This window comes from Octopus bimaculoides, chromosome 9 (assembly GCF_046866305.1).
Source record: "Octopus bimaculoides isolate indiv1 chromosome 9, ASM4686630v1, whole genome shotgun sequence".
NCBI lineage: Eukaryota > Metazoa > Mollusca > Cephalopoda > Octopoda > Octopodidae > Octopus > Octopus bimaculoides.
The window spans coordinates 15,682,398-15,689,897 of NC_142936.1; the positions used below are offsets into that span (position 1 = coordinate 15,682,398).

The window sequence follows — 7,500 nt, forward strand, 5'->3', positions numbered from 1 at the left end:
ATATCCAGGAGAGGAGGTGTGGTAAGTAGCTTGCTTACCAGCCACATAGTTCTGGGTTCAGTCCCACTGTGTGGCACCTTGGGCAAGTGTCTTCTACTATAGCCTCGGGCCGGCCAAATCCTTCAGAGTGGATTTGGTAGACGGAAACTGAAAGAATCCGTCGTATATATGTTTATATATATATATATATATATATATATATATATATATATATATATATATGTATGTATGTGTGTGTGTATGTTTGTGTGTCAGTGTTTGTCCCCCCAACATCGCTTGACAACCGATGCTAGTGTGTTTACATCCCCGTAACTTAGCGGTTCGGCAAAAGAGACCGGTAGTATAAATACTAGGCTTACAAAGAATAAGCCCTGGGGGTCGATTTGCTCGACTAAAGGCGGTGCTCCAGCATGGCCGCAGTCATATGACTGAAACAAGTAAAAGTAAAGGTGTATATCTTAAAGACAATTCCAGTAAAACTTTCCGAAGTCTGCCTTTGTGAATAACTACTTTTCAATTTCGTTTTACGTAATCCACACGTACACACATACATACATGCATACATAAATATACATACACACACATATATATATATATATATATATACATACCTCATTGTTATGAATACAACGAAATTAGTACTCTACAAACTACTGTTACTTGAATTCGTATATAGTCAGGTTGGATGTATAACGTGTCATAGAGGGTTGGCATCAATGACGAGGGGACACGTCGCGCTCTTAGGAGTAGCTGATCCAATTTGGTCCATCTGTGACCCAAACTTCAATTCTTTGAAGTATATTTTTGCTTCCAGCATTTCGATTAAGATCGGGCTAAGTAAATTCATTTATTTAATGTCTGATGAATGGAAATGTAGCTCGAAGTGTTTTCGTTTTCTTCTATGGTCAGTATAGTTGATGATACCTAAATGGAATTGTTTGGATTAGGAATTTTCTAATGCAAAACTAGAATATATATATATATATATATATATATATATATATATATATATATATATATATATATAAAACACAGCATATATAAATATAATCGGGTTTCGTATGAGTGCGAATGATTTTCCATCGATAATAATGGGTCTTCAAATGAGTTTAATTTTTGCTGTGGACTATATACACGATACAATCTTGGGGCAACTCATCCAGGTTAATTTGAATTTCAAATATCATCGCTATAAATATTACAGCCGGCAGGCAGCAAATACATTTATTCGCTTATTGTACTGAGTAGGTGACACAAAATTGTTGAGAACCGATCTAGCAATATAATCCCCTCTCTCAAGTGAACAAGTAGTTTATGAAAGTATTCAGAAATAATGCAACGGACGGTATTCAAATTTCCTGTTTTAAGAGCTATCTATTTATATTGCATGATATTCCCCGCAGGACATGTTGTTGACATAATTTGATTGGGCATCGCCGTGTTTAATTGCGTACCTCTCCCCTGTGAGTTCAAATCTCACGTAACTATGGTTCACTTTTGCCTTTTATCTTTTCATTCCGAAATAGATTATATAAGCAATAATCCCTTTAATTACTGAGCTGCAAGGTTAAATTTGCTTTTCATCTCTCCTGATCTGTTAGAATAAATAACAATCAAGTCCTTGAGATTAACTTAATCGACCATACACTTCCTCTAAAATGCTTGGCTTTCCCCGCTAATTATATAATTGTCTTTGTATGCGAATCAGTCAACTACTTGTTCTATAATTCAATAGAAATAAGTAGCTCTGTTGAACGGATCACTGCTACACCAGACCGTCGAAATCCTTCTCACCAGGGTTATAATGTACACGAGCCTTCAGCAACTGCTAACATTTACAAAGCCCAGCAGACAGGTACAATGATGCACCACTCTAAGACCTAGAATGATGCTATTGCTACATACACACATTCAAAATGGCATCCGGAAATCTAGCCATATGCGTAATTAGCCTGGAGTCATTCACCACCAAAAAAAAAAAAAAAAAAAAAAAGGATACAAGCAAAGCGCCAACTTCTGCTCTGCATATATATGCTGTTTCTTACCTCTATATTTTATCCCCAAGCTACAATGGCTTCTACTCAGCAGAATAGATTGGTATCATGTGACTTCCATTCGGGTGCTATCAATTCGAGCTTCCATCCTTACATCCTCTCATTACACTTTGTTGCAATAATAACGCAGAAGATAGATTCACGACTGGAAAAATTAACTTGTCTCCAGAAGGTTGTGTGTGCGCGTGCGCGTATATATATATATTATTCTAAAGATTAATTACTGATCAATAACTCAATAACCTAAGCCTGCAGAAAGAGAAATACGGGTGTGGCCATGGCATAGCTTCTGACAGTATTTCCCTCTCGTGTACACTTGGAGCACAACCTATGAATAATGTAGTACTTACAGCTTTGTTGTGAAGGCGCATGGCTCAGTGGTTAGAGCATCGAGCTTACGATCGCGAGGTTGTGAGTTCGAATCCCGGACCGCGCTGCGTGTTGTGTTCTTGAGTAAGACACTTTATTTCACGTTGCTCTAGTTCACTCAGCTGTAGAAATGAGTTGCAACATGACAGGTGCCAAACTATATCGGCCCCTTTGCCTTTTCCTTGGATAATACTGGTGGCGTGGAGAGGGGAAGCCGGTATGCATGGGCGACTGCTGGTCTTCCATAAAAAACAACCTTGCCCGGACTTGTGCCTGGGAGGGTAACTTTCTAGGTGCAATCCCTGGAACAGTCATGACCAAAGGGGGTCTCAGCAACAGCATTGTTGCTATCCTATTCATTGCTAATGTTTAAACGGGTACCTTAGGAATAAGTATAAAATATACAGACCAGCATATGATCAAAACTTCAGTATTTACAAAGCTAAAACCAGTACAAACGCACAAACGATGTCATAAATAACAGTGACAAACGAAATATATACCGCCGATAGTTGTTGTTGACAAACAACGGCAGAAATTTTATTCAAGGGAAAAGATCCCAAAATAGGCAATTTCGAAACCGCTAAAACAAAACGAAAATACTTCCACAAACAAAATAAACTGAAATTTTTTTTTAAATAACTAATAACTGAATTGATTAAACTATATACACGTGTATCTCAAATGTAAATATATCAGAAATAAGTGACAAAGTAAATTTACACCGACAGAACGTCTTATTGCCAAACCGCAGCAGTAATTGTTTTCACCTCAATAGACGTCATTGATTGGTTGAAATTACCGAAATACGACAACTTTAACACGAAATAACTTCGAAAAAAAAAAAGAATTTTCTTAAAAACGCCAAGAGTAAATGATGTTTTAAATGACACATTCTACCAGTATACGAAATTTGAAAGTGTTAAGTTACAAAAAAATATTTTTTCTATGTGCCGGCCAAAAGGAAAAGTTCCAGGTATTGTACTTACAAAAGAAAATATATCAAAACAAGTGGTTACTCTTACGTAAGGCGCACGGGTTTGAAAAAAGGCTTACTATTTAATTGGTTCTCATTCTATCCACTCCTAAAGACTCCTAGAGACAAAGTTTGTTATCGATTCGATTCGAACACAGGTCATACATTCCTCAGTCTACGCTTTTCACGGCAATTAACGCACCGAACTCTCCACTTGATTAATTGTCGCCGACACAGTTTCTGAAATTAGCCTACGAAGCCATAAAATTGTTGTACTGCTTCGTAAACAAGATTGTCCTCGGATATACGCGTTTTACCTTTTTTACGTTTCAGATTTTAGCTTGTATCATCATCAATTTGGGAAGGAGATGAAAGTGAAACCTAGTGAATTATTAAATAAAAACGAATCAGGTGTAGTTCGATCCCCATATCAAGTTGTCTAAAAGGCCCTCGTGGACTTAATTTCATAGAGATGCTAAATACGCATAGATATTTGGTCATTTAGTCCGTATATGCCCCACCATGGTTTATACGGTAAAGTGATTCCGTCAGCCTCCGTACTAATCGGAATTGTATAAAACGAAGAAAATAAGTTATTTAATAAAACACGAAATATGGATAATTATGTACTGAAATGTACCTATCATGTGTACACACATGTATGTATGTATGTATGTATGTATGTATGTGTGTGTGTATAATCTTTTCAAAATCATAGGTATTTATTGTTTCCATATCGTTCTTACGTATGTGTGACGTATTTTGAAGAAATTGAAGATCCAAAGATTATATTGGCTCCGAATTCTACTTCTTTTTTTCTTAACTATAATTTTTACATTTCCTCTGTTTGTATCAAGCTGTTTCGCAGTTTCTGTTGAACTCTTTGCATTTCGAAGTTGACTTAATCATTTTCATTTTCATTTCTAGAGAAATCGACTTTCTTGACATTTGAAAATGTATCATTCAATCTAGAAAATATTTAAACAATATATAAAAAAAAGAATATTTTTCTCTTGTGAAAATATTATTCTCAGTGGTTTGTCTCACGAGCTCTTATTTTTTACTTGCTCCAATCATTGGACTGCGGCGATGCTGGACGCTGCTATGAAAGGTTTAGTAGAATGAATCGACCAAATACTGCTAAGTTACAGAGACATAAGCAAATTCCAGCTGTCAAGCGGTGGTGGAGGACAAACAAAAACACACACGCGCGCGCGCAAGACGGGCTTCTTTCAGATGCCATCTACCAAATCCAAACATAAAGCTTTCGTTAGACTGAACCCGGAAGTAAACTTCTCATCACACAACCACTCTCGCATGTATGGAGGAAAAGACAAACGAAACGGAAATAACGGAATAATGTTTTTGTATTTATCAAAATAAAAGAAAATATTAGACCTCCATCAAAACTGTACAAAAACGAAACTATAGAACGACTGCCATGCAAATCGAGGAAGAATTGTACGTTTATTTATTCGTAATTGCTTCAAATTTTGGTACAAGACCAACAAATTCAAGTGGGGTATATTAGTCGATTACATCGGCACCAGCACTTGGCTGGAAATTTATTTTATCGGCCCAGAAAGGATAAAGGTAATATTAACCACGGCGAGATTTGAACGTAGAACATAAAATCTGAAGAAATGCCGTTACGTAATTTGTTTGGCGTGCAAACGAATCTACCAGCTCACCATATTTAATTTAATTATTCAGGTATTTCTTTCTTTCTTTAGTAGTTCTATCGCTCAGTAGTGTACTTCAGGTCGCTTAGCCACCCATACACCTTAGGTTAGACGTAATAATAAAAACTGAAGAACAGCAGTAATCAGAAAACATTTCAAACTGTCTTTCTTCCCTGCTGGTCTGAATTTTTATTCATTAGAGAAAATAACTATTCAATTAATCAGAATGAAGAAAACCTTCCAATTCATTCCACCTAGTAGAATGCTCTCCCTGCCTCCCTTCCACCTTCTTTTTCATTCTCCCCCTTCCTTTCCATTCCTATCTCCTCATTTTCTCTCAATTTCTCCTAATGAATAGAATAAATAACTTTTTAGCATAAATTTATTTTCAAGTAAATTAGCTTTTAAAATATCGCTATTCTTAATATCGTCAAATTATTTATTATCGCTCTTTTCTTTTTCTGACGATATACTTTCTTTATTGGTTAATTATATTCAATAGTATATCGAACTAATTTTGATTTAAAAGCCAAAACACCTACCAATCACATAAAACCCGCCAACCAACTCTAAACTCACCAAAGTACAAAAAGAAGATAAAACACAGTAAAATATTGAGAAAAAAATAAGTCACATCATGCATATATAGAACTTTCATTCAAATCACATTATATTTCGAGCACAATCTCTACAAGTGATAAATATAATTAAGTCAACAGAAAACAAACACAGTTATAATGGCCGCTAAACTGAAATGCCAGTTTAGCATGTTGTAAGTGTCAGCTTTCATTAATGTCTCACTAACAAAAGCAAACCAAATACGATCCATAACAGAAACAATATAATGAAAGGAAGCTACTATTATTTATTAAATACATGCTCTAGTGTGGATAAATAAAGTCAGCTGCTTAAGCTTTCAATGATCAGGGGTGTCTATCAAGCAGTTATGATTAAAAGTATTGGCTTTTTAGAGCAGAGAGACGAATCGATTACATCTGTTATATGTATACATAAAACTGTAACAATATTGACAATAGCTTCAAATTTTGGTTTGAAACCAGCAATTTCGGAGGTATAAGTCGATTATATTGACCCCCACTGCTCAACTAGTACTTATTTTATCGATTCCAGAGGGCAAAGTCGACCTCGGCGTAATTTGAACTCAGAACGTAAAGACTAAATGCCGCTAAGCATTTTTCCCGGCGTGCTAACGATTCTGCCAGCTCGTCGCCTAGTAACAACATTAATAATAATCTTTTCTTAACAACGGTACAAAGCCAGACATTTAAGGGGTAATGTGTGATTAAGAAGTTTTATTCGCAATCACATGATTCCGAGTTCAATCCTTCTGCGCAGCACGTTGGGCAAATGTCTTTAACTATAAACTTCGGGTTGACCTATATTTAGTGAATGGAATTTTGTAGAAGGAAACAATACTGAAGACCGTCGTTTCTTCTCACTGAAACTCAGGCCATAAAAGTATTTTCCACTGATCCCCTATAGGAGTTGAACAGGCAGAATCGTTAACGGGCCTGGCAAAACATTATCGAGGTCGATTAAATAAGTATCAGTTGAACAATGGGTTCGATGTTATTGATTTATCTCTCTCTCAAAATTGCTGGCCTTGTGCCAAAATGTGAAACCAATATTTACCTCCCCTTCATTCATATTGATATTAATAATAACAAATAAATAAATCATATCTGTAACTGTAATAGATATAACAATACATGAATGGTAAAGATAAGAATAATAATATTTTCATTGTCTTTAAAGACATAAGACTTTGGAAAAGAGTATAATTTGTATGAATGAATCTCAGTTAGTATAAAACAATAGAGCACAACAAAACTAGAACAATGAAAGGGTCTCTCAGCATACATAGGATAATGAAAGAGTCCACACAATGGAGGAACATCCAAACACAGGGGCTTATTCGGGAAGCGCTACACAAAATCTCGGTTAACTCTGACATATCAAATTTCTCCCACTTGTAATTCATAATCCCAAATTCAGAGGAAACCATTTTAAATATCTACTTTCACTCTCCTTTTATAAAGTCACCAGAGGGCAGCATCTCATTCTCTCTTCTCGTTTCCCCTTCAAGTAGTACTGAATATAAGTACTCTGTTCTCAAGTCTTTCAAACGCATCCACAACACGACTGCCTTCAACAGACAAAAGGTATCTACTCACTATTCTTTGCAGAAGGAAAGCAAAAGCTTGATTTCTACGACAGATTCAGGTAACAGCCTGATCCATGTCTGATATGATGATGGCTGTGCGACGTATAATAAATTAACAGTGCACTGGACAGTCTCATATCCAGCGCATCTCAGACAGATACGTCCGCTGGTCATTCCAATATGACCGTGATTGAAAATTTATTCTGGATAGAAAAAAAGCAAAACAAGACAAAA

The 7,500-nt window shown here is 36.0% G+C and overlaps 1 protein-coding gene across 5 annotated transcripts in view; it reads right to left on the bottom strand.

Annotated features, from left to right (window-relative positions):
- Positions 1–7,500, bottom strand: part of LOC106874612 (calcitonin gene-related peptide type 1 receptor) — a 358,420-nt gene that overhangs the window by 225,736 nt on the left and 125,184 nt on the right. The window contains exons 1-2 of one of the 5 annotated variants that reach the window (XM_089357179.1): positions 2,046–2,216; positions 612–924 (exon numbers count right to left, since the gene is read on the bottom strand). The exons of the other annotated variants lie outside the window; for them this stretch is intronic. The gene's annotated coding sequence lies outside the window, so the exon portion shown is untranslated. Of the gene's footprint in view, positions 1–611; positions 925–2,045; positions 2,217–7,500 lie in introns of those variants that run through there. 5 annotated transcript variants of the gene reach the window in all.